Genomic DNA, 15,939 nt, shown 5'->3' with positions numbered 1-15,939 from the left:
GTGAGTTATAAATCAGAAGAGCAATAAAACAGCAGACAAACAACAACACAATATTCAGCTTACACCAAACTTTGAATCAACCAAAATAATAAAACATTTGAAAAAGACTCAAGATCTTTCCCAGAGCATGAAATGAATCTTGGAAGAATATAAGGTGAAAATATCACACCGTTATTAAATCGAGGTATGATGGGCTGAGGGAACTCAGGTCTGTAGAGACCCACCCCCACTCCCTCACCATACTCAGGATGTAGTTTATATGGATTTCAGCAAAGCCTTTGACAAAGTCCCACATGGGAGACTTATAAAGAAGGCAAATGCTCATGGGATACAGGATAATTTGATAAGGTGGATTCAAAATTAGCTTAGTTGTAGGAGACAGAGGGTGATGACAGAAGGATGCTTTAGTGACTGGAAGTCAGTGTACAGTAGCGTACCACAGGGATCTGTGCTGGGCCCCCTTTTATTCGTCATTTATATAAACGACATAGATGACTACGTGGGAGGTAGGATTAGTAAGTTTGTGGATGACACAGATTGGCCGGGTGGTTCACAGTGAGGTTGAGTGTCTTGGGCTACAGGAAGATAGAGACGGGATGGTTAAATGGGCAGATAAGTGGCAGATGGAATTTAACCCTGAAAAGTGTGAGGTAATACACTTTGGAAGGAGTAATTTGACAATGAATGGCATGACACTAGGAAGTCCTGAGGAACAAAGCAGCCTTGGCGTGTGTGTCCGTAGATCTCTGAAGGTGGAAGGGCATGTTAGTGGGTTGGAGAAAAAGTCATATGGGACACTTGCCTTTATCAATTGAGGCATATATTACAAAAGTAGAGAGATCATGGTGGAGTTGTATAGAACCTTGGTGAGGCCACAGCTGGAGTACAGTGTGCAGTTCTGGTCGCCACATTATAGGAAGGATGTGATTGCACTTGAGGGGGTGCAAAGGATATTCGCCAGGATGTTGCCTGGGATGAAACATTTAAGTTATGAAGAGAGGTTGGATAGACTTGGGTTGTTTTCGTTGGAGCAGAGAAGATTGAGGGGCGACCTTATCGAGGTGTACAAGATTATGAGGGGCATGGATAGGGTGGATAGGGAGCAGCTGTTCCCCTTAGTTGAAGGGTCAGTCACAAGGAGACATAAGTTCAAGATGAGGGGCAGGAGGTTTAGGGGGGATGTGAGGAAACACTTTTTTACCCAGAGAGTGGTGACGGTCTGGAATGCGGTGCCTGGGAGGGTGGTGGACGCGGGTTGCCTCACATCCTTTAAAAAGTACCTGGATGAGCACTTGGCATGTCATAACATTCAAGGCTATGGGCCAAGTGCTGGTAAATGGGATTAGGTAGGTAGGTCAGGTGTTTCTCACGTGTCGGTGCAGACTCGATGGGCCGAAGGGCCTCTTCTGCACTGTGAGATTCTGTGATAGATAGGAAGAAACTTTTCCTCTTAGCGGAGGTGTCAATAACCAGGGGGGGCATAGATTTAAGGTAAGGGGCAGGAGGTTTAGAGTGGATTTGAGGAAAGGTTTTTTCACCCAGAGGGTGGTTGGAATCTGGAACACGCCGCCTGTGGGGGTGATAGAGGCAGGAACCCTCACAACATTGAAGTAGTATTTAGATGAGCACTTGAAACACCACAACATACAGGGCTACGGGCCACGTACTGGAAAATAGGATTAGAATAGATAGGTGCTTAATGGCCAGCACAGACATGATGAGCCGAAGGACCTGTTTCTGTGCTGCACAACTCTATGACTAAAAGACATTTCAAATAAATATGTTGCCATATGGGAGCCTAGCCAAGTATTTGCCCAATTTGTCCTCAGATTGTGACTCTCTACACAAGCTCACTGCAAAGGATGTTCAGTGATATTGGGGCACAGACCAAGGAGCAGCTTTCACTCACATCAAACAACTAGTGATGACAACGCCAGTGCTGAGGTATGATGACGTCAATGATGAAGTCACCCTGCAGTGAGATGCCAGTGAAACAGGACTTGGAGCAACCTTCACGCAGCAAGGACAATTAGCTGTGTTTGCATCCAGAGCATTAACACAAACCGAACGACGCTATACACAGATTGAGAAAGAGAGCCTGGCTATTGTCTTTGTTTGTGAGCATTTCAATCAGTACCAGTTTGGGAGAGAGGAACTGATGGTGCAGTCTGACCACAAACCTTTTCAAAGCATCTTTCTCAAGCCATTTCTATCTGCTGCAAAGCGTTTATGTCACTTTATTTGCAGAGAAATCATTTGGAAGTGAAGACCTGAATACTTTAAAGATTATATGTGCAATGTGTGTGTACAGACGGATGAAATTAGAACAGACTAGACTATTCAAGCATGATCATTTTCTTTTTAGATTATTTATGCAGAGTAACTTGCAAACAAAAAGGGATTTTTTTTGATAAACCTCTTTGTACTTTGTGGCTTCCCATATTAACGTGATCTCTGATTTCATCATATGTAAATAAAGGTTTGAGGGCAATAATCATTTTACACACATGGAACACCTGGAAAAATTCAAATGGATCCAAATATGAACAACATGAGTTTCCTGAAGCTTGGGAAACTGTCCGGTGAAACAGAGGTGACTTTGAGCAGCAGATCAGGTGGGGATTTAAACATGTCATTGTCCCACCTGAATAAAACCTCACTTATTGCAGCTGCTGTCTCAGTTGCCCCAGTAAACGTTTGACAGAGATTTCTAGTGCGGGAATAGCATTCTTCATCCTCAGAGGCTTTCAAACCGACATCAGTGTGGGGTGTGTAGCTTCAGATGTGTTTGACAGCAGATCAGAAGAGGAAGACCTACAGCATCAAAGGCAGCGATGATGTGCAGTGGTGGGATCAGCACATGCGCAGGAGGGAGGGGCACAGGAGAGAGGGAGTAATTTTCTCCCAGCTTTCCTCCTCTCTGTATAGGTAGTTTTGGGGTGGTTAGAATTAGATGTTAACTAAAGGAGTAGGATTATGAATCCTGCATTATTATGTCACTGTATTAAAATTCACTCAAAGCCTTGAATGAGTTATGTAATTAATAAGTTATGTTATCAACAACCTATGTAATCGATGATTTGATTGATGTATTTTTAATTTATCCATAATCAAACAATGGAATGATTCATTGATTTTGAGTAATGTAAGTTTTAAACTCAATTGACGCAAATGCAAGCAGTTTTCAGTTAAAGTATGAGGACATTGCAAGAAAACCTCATGACGCGGGAACAACAAGACACTGAGGTATCTAGTTCTAATGAAAAGGGCTTTGTTCCAAATCAGATTAAACCTGCTAGAGTAAAGAAGCCATTGTTGTTTATGGGTGATAGTTTGCTGTCCTTTTGAACTGTGTGTCATCAACTGCAAGATGTAATTAAAAACCAATTAAATCAGCTCAGTGACAATCAGGAGCAATGGTCTGGCCAGTCGTGGTCTGACAGTCACTGGGGTGAGAAGCAGAAAATAATAGAAATATGAAGTCTTACAAAATCGAAAGGGTTGCAAGGGAAAGGCAAAAACCTTAAGAAGGCATTAAAACAGATTTCAATAAATGTCTCCAGGTATGGCCGCCGAATTGCTATGGTGCTGGATGAACAAACCAGAGATTGGGGGTTTGAATCCAACCACAGAAAGTTACATACAGAGAATTACAGGGCAGAAACAGGCCATTCAGCCCAATTGGTTCATGCTCTTGTTTATGCTTCACATGAGCCTCCTGTCACCCCTCTTCATCTCACTCTATTAGCATATCCTTCTGTTCCTTTCTCCCTCATCTGCTGATCTAGTTTCCCCTTAAAAGCATCTACACTATTCACCTCAACCACTCCATGATTCGCACCAGCCTCTCAGTGCTGCAACACTGAATTCAATAAAACTGGTCAACTAGCAGTCAGTGGATATTCAATCCTGAACATTAGTGTGGATATTATGGGATAAAATTTGTATAAACTCTGCTCCTTCACTCACTGGATATTCAGTCCTGAACATTAATGTGGATATTATGGGATACAATCTGTATAAACTCTGCTCCTTCAGTCACTGGATATTCAATCCTGAACATTAATGTGGATATTACGGGATAAAATTTGTATAAACTCTGCTCCTTCACTCACTGGATATTCAGTCCTGAACATTAGTGTGGATATTATGGGATACAATCTATATAAACTCTGCTCCTTCACTCACTGGATATTCAGTCCTGAACATTAGTGTGGATATTATGGGATACAATCTGTATAAACTCTGCTCCTTCACTCACTGGATATTCAATCCTGAACATTAGTGTGGATATTATGGGTTACAATCTATATAAACTCTGCTCCTTCACTCACCGTCCCCTCACCAACTCTGCTCCTTTACTCACTAGATATTCAGTCCTGAACATTAGTGTGGATATTATGGGATACAATCTATATAAACTCTGCTCCTTCACTCACCGTCCCCTCACCTGCTTAAGGGTCATGAGGACTCGAAACGTCAACTCTTTTCTTTTCCGCCGATGCTGCCAGACCGGCTGAGTTTTTCCAGCTAATTCTGTTTTTGTCCCCTCACCTGATTTCTCCACTCTGCAGGAAGTCTGTGGGAGAAGAGTGGGTGGGCTTTCGGATTGACATCTCCCAGGCCCAATCGGGAACAGGAATATATTGAAACCCCGCCCATAGCTAACATGTCAATCACAGCTCAGCCATTCAGAACTTTCAAAATTCACTGAGCTTCACAATTCCGCGCAGGCGCCGTGAAGAATAGACTCTTGCTTGTTTGGAACAACTACCCATGCTGCATGTGACTCCGCGCCTACAAACTGAAGAGCGGAGGTATCAAGTCAGGCGGTGGTGCCTGATGGGAGTTGTAGTTCTGACGCGCGCAGCGGCGGTTGGCGCCCAACGTTCGCGAGTTCGAATCTGAGAAAGCGCGAGCCCGTGCGGCTGTCACGTGGGCGGGGCTGGAATTGGAGGTGCGCACCTGTAAATCCCAGGCCCAGGAGGCGGGAACCAGGATCAACTTGGTTAAATGGATAAAATGGGACTACATTCGACATTGGTTTTCTGTGACTGGTGAGAGACTGTTTTCTCCAGACTGTGGAGTAAAAGTATAAAAGTTTGACTCTCCCAGTTTTGAATCCATCTCCCTTACTGCTGCTGAAGGGCTTCTCCTCCATTTAGCCCCTGCCCCAGTTAAGATTGTAGATCTAAGGTGCTCCGCTCCATGGCCCGGTCCTCAAATCATTTCTCTCCCTCTTGAAGCTGTCTGCTTGCCATTCCTTTGCTACTAGTTTTCTGTTTTGTCTGGTGGTGAGGGGCATTTCTTTCTGACTCGAGGTAAAATGGGACAGATTGTAAGAGACCCTCTGTGAATCTGACATCAGGTCATCAGATGGTTTTACACAGGGGCAGTGTGTGGATGAGAAATAGACGGGGACTGAGGATAGACCTTTGGCGGTGGGGGTGGGAAGATTAACCATTGCAGGAGATTCTCTGGCTACAACTGAAGAGGCAAAAGGGGGCCAAATGATAACAGTCCTTCTGACTGGACACAAGCCCTGGGAGAAAGCAGATGGGCCGAATGGTCTGTATCTGTGCTTTTAAAACTAGAATTTTAAAAAATTCTGGAAATACTCCGCAGATCAGACAGTATCTGTGGAGAGAAACAGAGTTAATATTTCAGCTCGAGATGACCTTTCATCATAAGCGAGGTTGGATTTTGGGTGGCTCTTCTACTCACCCTCTGTCCAGCTCCCCCCGGCCTCGTTCCAACCCAACCACCGTTTTCACCAGCACCGCCCTGTCTTGCTCTCACCAGCACTGGGCCTCCTCCTGCCTTTGACCCATGGTCTCTTATTATTTCCTCAGAGTTGGTCATCCTCATATCAATCTCCAAATCACACTCCTTAAGTCACAGTGTAGTTCTCCGAGCATAGACTTACTCCCAAATTCACTCTCCGATTCCAACTCACTCATTGAGTAACAGAGTCACTCCTCAAGCACTGGCCCAATCTCCCCTCCCCACTCCCTTCTCTGTTCTTGCGTCTCATGCCCCTTTCTTTCCATGCCCCTTTACCTCCAGTGTCACTCTCTCCTCTGTCCATCTCTCTTGTTCCCTTGCTCTCCCCTGTGCCCCTCTCTCTTTTGTGCCCCTCTTCTGCAGTGCCTGTTTCTCTTGTCTGCCTCTCTCTATCTCTCTCCTGTGTCTGTTTCTCCTGTGTGCCCCTCCTGTGTATGTCCAAATGCAGCAAGACCTGGACAATATCCAGGCCTGGGCTGACAAGTGGCAAGTAACATTCGCACCACACAAGGGCCAGGCAATGACCATCTCCAACAAGAGAGAATCCAACCATTGCCCCTTCATATTCAATGGCATTACCATCACTGAACATCCTGGGAATTGCCATTGACTAGCAACTGAACTGAACAAGCCATACAACAGCAGGTCAGAGGCTAGGAATTATGTGACAAGTAACTCATCTCCTCACTCCCCAAAGCCTGTCCATCACCTACAAGGCACAAGTCAGGAGTGTCATGGAATACTCCCCACTTGCCTGGATGAGTGCAGCCCCCACAACGCTGAAGAAGCTTGACACCAGCCAGGACAAAGCAGCCTGCTTAATTGGCACCACATCCACAAACATCCACTCCCTCCACCACCGATGCACAGTAGCAGCGTTGTGTACCAGCTACAAGATGTACTGCAGGAACTCACCAAGGCACCTTAGACAGCACATTCCAAATCCACGGCCATTACCATTGAGAAGGACAAGGGCAGCAGATTGATGGGAACATCACCACCTGGAAGTTCCCCTCCGAGTCACTCACTATCCTGACTTGGAAATATATCGCCGTTCCTTCACTGTTGCTGGGTCAAGATCCTGGAACTCTTTTCCTAACAGCACTGTGGGTGTACCTACACCACATGGACTGCAGCGGTTCAAGAAGGCACCACCTTCTCAAGGTCAACTAGGGATGGGCAATAAATGCTGGCCCAGCCATTGAAGCCCATATCCCGTAAATGAATTTTTTTTAAATGTGCTGATCCCACCATTGCACGTCATCGCTGTCTTGGGTGCTGTGGGTCTTCCTCTTCTGATCTGCTGTCAAACACATCCGAGGCTACACATCTCACACTGATGTTGTCAGTTTGAAAGCCTCCGAGGATGAAGAATGCTATTCCCACACTAGAAATCTCTGTCAAATGTTTACCAGGGGAACTGAGACAGCAGCTGCAATAAGTGAGGTTTTATTGAGATGGGACAATGACAAGTTTAAATCCCCACCTGATCTGCTGCTCAAAGTCACCTCCATTTCACCGGTCAGTTTCCCAAGCTTCAGGATTGGCTGTGAGAGACGTCAATCAGAGAGCCCACCCACTCTGCCCATTCTCTCCTCTTCCTCTTCCACAGCTGCTGCACTTCCAAGTGAGGAGATGATGAGTGAAGGAGCAGAATTTATAATAATTACATCGCATAACATCCACTCTAACGTTCAGGCAGTCTAACTATCCTGTGGGGAATCAGGTGTTGAAATGCCCCTTATGCTGTGTTTGAAGATTCAGCTGAGAGAGCTGTTTACTCGGTGCTTTGTACTGAACTGTTTGACTGGAGCTGTGTGTTGGATATTGAGTGTATTTATTGGAAGCATTTCCCTTCTGATTTACAGGCTGAGTTTTGTTGATGGGTCATTACTGAATATGACAAGGTGAGGTGTAATTATCTGGGAGGTGCAGAGTGTCTGAGGATTCTTACTGATTCCCTGTCTGTGTGTTGGGAGCTGATCATTATCCTGCAGTAAGATATCCTTGCTCCAGTACTCAAATCCTCTCGCAATGAAGGCCAACATACTATTTGCTTTTTTATCTGCTTGCTGCACCTGCATGCTTACTTTCAGTGATTGGTGTACAAGGACACCCAGGTCCCTTTGCACATCAACATTTCCCAACCTATCACCATTTAAATAGGATCCTACGATTCTGTTTTTCCTACCAAAGCGAATAACTTCACACTTATCCACATTATACTGCATCTGCCATGTATTTGCCCACTCACCCAACTTGTCTGAATTGCCTTGAAGCCTCTGAACATTCTCGTCACCACTCAGATTCCTACCTAGCTCTGTGTCATGACCAAACTTGGAAATAATGCATTTGGTTCCCTCATCCAAATCATTGATATATATATTGTGAATCGCTGGGGCCCAAGCACTGATCCCTGCAGTACCCCACTAGTCACTGCCTGCCACTCCGAAAAAGACTCAGTTATTCCTACTCTCTGTTTCCTGTCTCCTAACCAATTCTCAGTCCATGCCATTATATTACCCCCAATCCTATGTGCGTTAATTTTGCACATTAACCTCTTATGTGGGACTTTACCAAAAGCTTACTGAAAATCCAAATACACTAAATCCACTGGTTCTCCCTTATCTAATATGCTAGTTACACCCTTAAAAATCTCCAGTAGGTGTGTCAAACATGATTTCCCTTTCATAAATCCATGATGACTTTGTCTAATCCTGTTGATATTTTCTAAGTGTCCTGTTATCACATCCTCTATAATAGATTCTAGCATTTTCCCTACCACTGATGTTAGGCTAAGTGGTCTGTAATTCCCTGCTCTTTCCCTCCGTCCTTTTTTAAATAGTGGGGTTACATTTGCTGCCCTCCAATCTGTCGGGACTGTTCCAGAATCTACAGAATTTTGGAAGATGACAACCAACTAATCGTCTATTTCTATGGCCACCTCCCTCAGTACCCTGGGATGTAGATTATCAGGCCCTGGGGATTTATTGGCTTTCAGTCCCATTTCTCCAGCACTTTTTTTAGTGATACTAATTTCCTTCAATTCCTCCTCCTCACTAGACCCTCGGTTCTCTAGAATTTCTGGGAAGTTATTTGTGTCTTCCTCCGTGAAGACAGAACTAAAGTAGCTGTTTAATTGCTCTGCCATTTCCTTGTTCTCTATCATAGATTCACCAGTTTGTCTGTAAGGGATGTACATTTGTCTTCACCAATCTTTTTCTTCTTACATACGTAAAGAAGCTTTTGCAGTACTCTTTTAAGTTCCTTGCAAATTTTTCCCCTCTTAGTCAATCTCTTGGTCCTCCGTTGCTGAATTCTAAAGTGCTGCCAATTTTCAGGCTTGCTACTTTTTCTAGCAACTCTATATGATTCCTCTTTGGATCTAATACTATCCTTAATTTCTTTTACTATCCACTGTTAGCCACGATTGGGCCACTTTTCCTGGGCCTGAGTTTTTCAGGTGGCGGGCGGGTTTGGTGGGAGTGGGCGAGGTTGGTCACGGAACCGATCGCCACCCACAATCGGCTCCACGCTGCCATTTTACCTGGGCAGGCCAATTAAGGCCCATCCAGCGTAAGACGCGAGCCGTAGCGCTCAGTGCTACCCGTGTGGACGGGGAGAGGAGGAAGAGTCGGGGCCAGCGCTCTTTCGCGCATGCACATGAAAGAACACTTCAATCTCCCTGAGGCACGGAGCTTAATACTGAAATTATTAAATAAATGGTTTAAAAATTTAATTAAACATGTCCCCCTCGTATGACTGTGTCACATGAGATGAGAAAGTGTTTTCATGTTTTGGAAACATTTTTATTTAATTATTAAAAGCTTTAGGAAACTTCATCCCGCCTGTGGATGAGATTTCCTAAAAAACCCAAAGGCCACTTGGCCTTTTCGCCTGCTCGCCAACCTTAAGGTTGCATGGGCAGTGTTAACACTTCCCTTAATCACTTCCTTCATGGCCTTAATAGGCCGTTTACATATCGGCAGGCGCACAGCCGACTCTGGCACGCGCCTGCTGAACGAAACATCGCGCGATGACGTCGCCAAGCATGCCCGACGTCTTTGCGTGTCGGGCCCGCCCTGGTATGCTGACTGAAAAATCCTGCCCATGTTGTGTTTTTGCGCTGGAAAGGAATGTATCACTGTTGCAATGCATACATTTGTTTCTTAATTATTAGCCATTGCCTAGCCACTGTCATGCCTTTTAATGAAGTTCCCCAATCTATCTTAGTCAACTCATGCCTCATACCTTCGTAGTTTCCTTTGTTTAGATTTAGGACCCTAGTTTCGGATTGGACTACTTCACAACCTAAGGAAGAATTCTATCATGTTATGGTCAATGTTCCCTAAAGGGCCCCACACAACAAGATAATTAATTAACTCCTTCTCATTGCACAAAACCAAATCTAGCATAGTCTGCTCCCTAGTTAGTTCCTCGATGTACTGGCCTAAAAAACCACCTCATACGCACTTCAGGAATTCATCCGCTGTAGTATTATTGCTAACTTGGTTTGCCTAATCTACATGTAGATTAAAGTCACCCATGATTACTATGGCACCCTTCACATACATGTAACAATTTCCTGTTTAATATCGTCCCCTACTTTACCACTGCTGTTTGGATGCCTATAGACAACTCCCATTAATGTTTTCCATCCCTTGTTACTTCTTAGCTCCACCCAGACTGATTCTACATTTAGATTTTCTGAGCCAATGTCCTTTCTCACTACTGCACTGATTTCATCCTTAACTAACAATGCCATCCCACCTCCTTTTCCTTTTTGCCCTGTCCTTCCTAAACATCGAATACCCTTGGATATTCAGTTCCCAGCCTTGGTCACCCTGAAGCCAGTCTCCGTAATCACAATCATATTGTACCCATTTACATCTATTAGTGCTGTTAACTCGTCTACCTTATTGCGAATGCTCCATGCATTCAGATACGGTGTCTTTCAACTTGTCTTTTTAACATTTTTACATAAGCTTTTTTGTACTATGGCCCTATTTGCTGCTAGCCCCTGTTTGCTCTGCCTTCCGCTTTTGCTTTTTAATTTTCTGTCTTTCATTTCTATTTTTTGTTTCCCTCTCTTTTGTCTCCCCCATCCCCATCCCCCAGGTTCCCATCCCCCTGCCACTCTAGTTTAAACCCTCCCCCACAGTACTAGCGAATACTCCTGCAAGGATATTGGTCCCGGTCCTGCTGGGGTGCAACCCGTCCAGCTGGTACAGGTCCCATCTTCCCCAGAATTAGTCCCAATGTGTCAGGAATCTAAATCCCTCCCTCCTACACCATCTCTCCAGCCACGGATTCTTCTGGTCTATTCTCCTATTCCTGATCTCACTAGCACGTGGCACTGGGGATAATCCTGAGATTACTGCCTTTGAGGTCTTGCTATTTAATTTATTTCCTAGCTCCCTATATTCTGCTTGCAGGACTTCATCCTTCTTTTTACCTATGTCATTGATACCGATATGGACCATGCCCTCTGGCTCCCCCACAGGATATTCATCCTCCCCATTCTGAATGTCCTGCAGCCGCTCAGTGACATCCTTGACCCCGGCACCGGGGAGGCAACATACTTTCCCGGTGTCACATCTGCAGCCAGAGAAATGTATTTCTGTTCCCCTTACAATAGAATCCCCTATCACTATTGCTCTCCCAGTGTTTTTACTCCCTCTCTGTGCAGCTGAATCACTTGTGGTACCATGGATTTGGCTGTCACTACATTCCCCTGAGAAACCATCTGCCCCAGCAGTATCCAAAATGGAAAATCTGTTGGAGAGGGAGATGGACCCAGGGGACTCCTGCACTACCTGCCTAGTGCCTTTACTCTGTCTGTCAGTCACCCATTCCCTTTCTTTACCTGCAGTGTGATTACCTCACTGTACGTGCTATCCACAAAGACCTTAGCCCTGCGGATGCTCCACAGTGACTCCAGCTGCTGCTCCAGGTCTGAAACGCGGATTTCAAGTAGCTGCAGCTGAGACACTTCTTGCACACGTGGTCACCATGGACACAAATAAGAAAGGGGACGGGAAATACAAGACTGAAGGTGTTGTATCTGAATGCACGCAGTATACGAAATAAGGTAAATGAGCTTGTGGCGCAGATTGAAATTGGCAGGTATGATATGGTGGGCATCACGGAGACATGGCTGCAAGGGGATCAGGACTGGGAGCTAAATATCCAAGGATATACATCCTATCGAAAAGATAGGCAGGTTGGCAGAGGGGGTGGGGTTGCTTTGTTAGTAAGAAATAAAATTAAATCGATAGCAAGAAATGACGTAGGGTCAGATGACGTAGAATCTGTGTGGGTAGAGTTAAGGAACCGCAAAGGTGAAAAAACCATAATGGGAGTTATGTACAGGCCTCCAAACAGTAGTCAGGATGTGGGGCACAAGATACACCAGGAGATAGAAAAGGCGTGTAAGAAAGGCAAGGTTACAGTGATCATGGGGGGATTTCAATATGCAGGTAGACTGGGAAAATCAGGTTGGTAGTGGATCCCAAGAAAAGGAATTTGTGGAATGTCTGCGAGTTTGCTTTTTGGAGCAGCTTGTGGTGGAGTCCACTAGGGAACAGGCAATTCTAGATTTAGTGATGTGTAATGAGGCAGATTTGATAAGGGAGCTTAAGGTGAAGGAACCCTTAGGAGGAAGTGACCATAATATGATAGAATTTACCCTGCAATTTGAGAGGAAAAAGCTGGAATCAGATGTAACGGTATTACAGTTGAATAAAGGCAACTACAGAGGCATGAGGGAGGAGCTGGCCAGAATTGACTGGGAGATGAGCCTAGCAGGAAAGACAGTGGAACAGCAATGGCAGGAGTTTCTGGGAGTAATTTGGGAGACACAGCAAAAATTCATCCCTAGGAAGAAGAAGCATACTAAAGGGAGGATGAGGCAACCATGGCTGACAAGGGAAGTCAGGGACAGCATAAAAGCTAAAGAGAAAGCATACAATGCCGCGAAGAGCAGTGGGAAACCAGGGGATTGGGAAGCCTACAAAGACCAACAGAGGACAACTAAAAAAGAAATAAGGAGGGAGAAGATTAAATATGAGGGTAAACTAGCCAGTAACATAAAAGAAGATTGCAAGAGTTTTTTTAGATATATAAAGGGTAAGAGAGAGGCAAAAGTGGACATTGGGCCACTGGAAAATGACGCTGGGGAAATAGTAGTGGGGAACGAAAAAATGGCGAAGGAACTGAATAGGTACTTTGCGTCAGTCTTCACGGTGGAACACACGAGTAACATCCCCAAAGTTCAAGAGAGTCGGGGGGCAGAGGTGAGTATGGTGGCCATTACCAAGGATAAGGTGCTGGGAAAACTGAAAGGTCTGAAGGTGGATAAATCATCTGGACCAGATGGATTACACCCCAGAGTTCTGAAGGAGATAGCTGAAGAGATAGTGGAGGTGTTAGTGGTGATCTTTCAGGAATCACTGGAGTCAGGGAGGATCCCCCCCTGTTTAAGAAGAGAGTGAGGCAAAAGACGGGAAATTACAGGCCGATTAGCCTGACCTTGGTCGTTGGTAAGATTTTAGAGTCCATTATTAAGGATGAGATTTCAGAATACTTGGAAGTGCATGGTAAAAAAGTCAGCATGGTTTCATCAAGGGGAGGTCATGCCTGACCAATCTCAAAGAATTCTAACAGGAGGTAACGAGTAGGTTAGACAAAGGAGAGCCAATGGATGTTCTCTACTTGGACTTCCAGAAGGCCTTTGACAAGGTGCCGCACAGGAGGCTGCTCAGTAAGATAAGAGCCCATGGTGTTAGAGGCAAGGTACTAGCATGGATAGAAGATTGGCTGTCTGGCAGGAGGCAGAGAGTGGGGATAACGGGGTCCTTCTCAGGATGGCGGTCGGTGACTAGTGGAGTTCCGCAGGGGTCAGTGTTGGGACCGCAACTTTTCACTTTATACGTTAATGATCTAGATGAAGGAACTGAGGGCATCCTGGCTAAGTTTGCAGATGATACAAAGATAGGTGGAGGGCTAGGTAGTATTGAGGAGGCGGGGAGGCTGCAGAAGGATTTGGACAGGTTAGGAAAACGGGCAAAGAAGTGGCAGATGGAATACAACATGGGGAAGTGTGAGGTCATGCACTTTGGTAGGAAGGATAGAGGCATAGACTATTTTCTAAATGGGGGGAGAATTCAGAAATCTGGAGTGCAAAGGGATTTGGGAGTCCTAGTCCAGGATTCTCTTAAGGTGAACTTGCAGGTTGAGTCGGTAGTTAGGAAGGCAAATGCAATGTTGGCATTTATTTTGAGAGGACTAGAATATAAAAGCAGGGATGTGCTGCTGAGGCTTTATCAGGTCTGGTCAGACGACATTTAGAATATTGTAGCAATTTTGGGCCCCGTATCTCAGGAAGGATGTTCTGGCCCTGGAGAGGGTCCAGAGGAGGTTCACGAAAACGATCCCAGGAATGAACGGCTTAACATATGAGGAACGTTTGAGTACTCTGGGTCTATACTCGATGGAGTTTAGAAGGATGAGGGGGGATCTGATTGAAACTTACAGAATACTGAAAGGCCTGGATAGAGTGGACGTGGGGAAGATGTTTCCATTAGCAGGACAGACTAGGACCCGAGGGCACAGCCTCAGAGTAAAGGGAAGACCTTTTAGAACAGAGATGAGGAGAAACTTCTTTAGCCAGAGAGTGGTGAATCTATGGAATTCATTGCCACAGAAGGCTGTGGAGGCTAGGTCATTGAGTGTATTTAAGACCGAGATAGATAGGTTCTTGATTAGTAAGGGGATCAAAGGTTATGGGGAGAAGGCGGGAGAATGGGGTTGAGAAACTTATCAGCCATGATTGAATGGCGGAGCAGACTCGATGGGCCTAATTTCTGTTCCTATGTCTTATGGTCTTATGGACACTGGAAGTGTCCCTGACTTCCCACAGCGCAGAGGAGCAGCATTCCACGTGACCGAGCTGCCTTGCCATGACTTACTCTTAAATTACCCCCGTAACTTTTACTTCCTCTATTTCAGAGAATATTAAGGACAGTCAAAATGCTCACCAAGTTCCACTTACCAAGGCCTCTGCTCTTCTTTCTGAGGAAAAGTAGAAAATTAAGGGATCATCTCGTTCCCTCTTCTGCGAACTCCCTCACTCACCAAACTCCTAATGTAGCACTCAAATGCAGCCAAAGGCAGCACTCAGTACAGACAAGGCAGAACTGTAGATGGCCTGCTTTTATGCTACCTGAATCTAGCTTCTGAAAACCTGTTTAAGCCAGTTATCCAATTAAAAAGCTGCCGGCAGAGCCTGAATGAGCCCTGTTTTAAAGCTGGACTAAAACTCATCTTCTTCCAATTCAAAGAGCAACTTTTAGTTAATTGCTTAATTAAAGAAAGACGGGACTGCAGATAGAAATTAACGCATAAATTAAATTAACCCTTAAAACTCCCTCACTCACTCACGAAACTCCAACTGAAGCACACAAATGCAGCCCAAGACAGCACTCTTGAACCCAGCATGTGTGATGTGACAACAGCGTGTATACAAAGCAGGCATGTGTATGTGTCTGTGTGTTAGTGTGTGTGGATGTGTGTCTGTGTGTGTGCTTGTGCTTGTGTGTGCGTGTGCACACATGTCTGTGTATGTGTTTGTGTGTGTGCATGTGTGCCTCTTTGTGCATGCATGTCTGTGTGTGCACGTGTCTGTGTGAATGTCTGCATGTGTATGTGCACGTGTGTGTGTGTGTGTTATGAAACCTGGGTCACGCTCTCATTTGCCGAGTAGTCAGTAATGCTGTGATCTGGATCATCGGGTTGGAGTTGGACCAGAGATAACATTCAGCATAAAACCAGAAAATGATGACACCCGTCCATCTGAGGCTCAACTAAGAGCCCAATGGGCACGATTCCGGAGCACTGCCAGAGCTCAGAGCTGTGGAGCCAAAGTGTGCAGATATAGTGCCAATCTGTTAACACTCAACATGTCCTTAAAGCCTTTGCCGCACTATAAGCAATACTATGACTCTGTCATCCCATAATGCACACTGGACCCCTGGGCCAACATCATCTGAGGCAAGGGATGGGAATTTAGCCCCAGCCCATAGAGCCAGTCTGTTCAGTAGTGGAGAGGAGATCATGAGGAGAATGGTAAGAGGAGGCATCCTCAAGGTTGCTGGG

This window comes from Cetorhinus maximus, chromosome 21 (genome assembly GCF_964194155.1).
Source record: "Cetorhinus maximus chromosome 21, sCetMax3.hap1.1, whole genome shotgun sequence".
NCBI lineage: Eukaryota > Metazoa > Chordata > Chondrichthyes > Lamniformes > Cetorhinidae > Cetorhinus > Cetorhinus maximus.
This window is presented reverse-complemented; position numbering follows the sequence as displayed.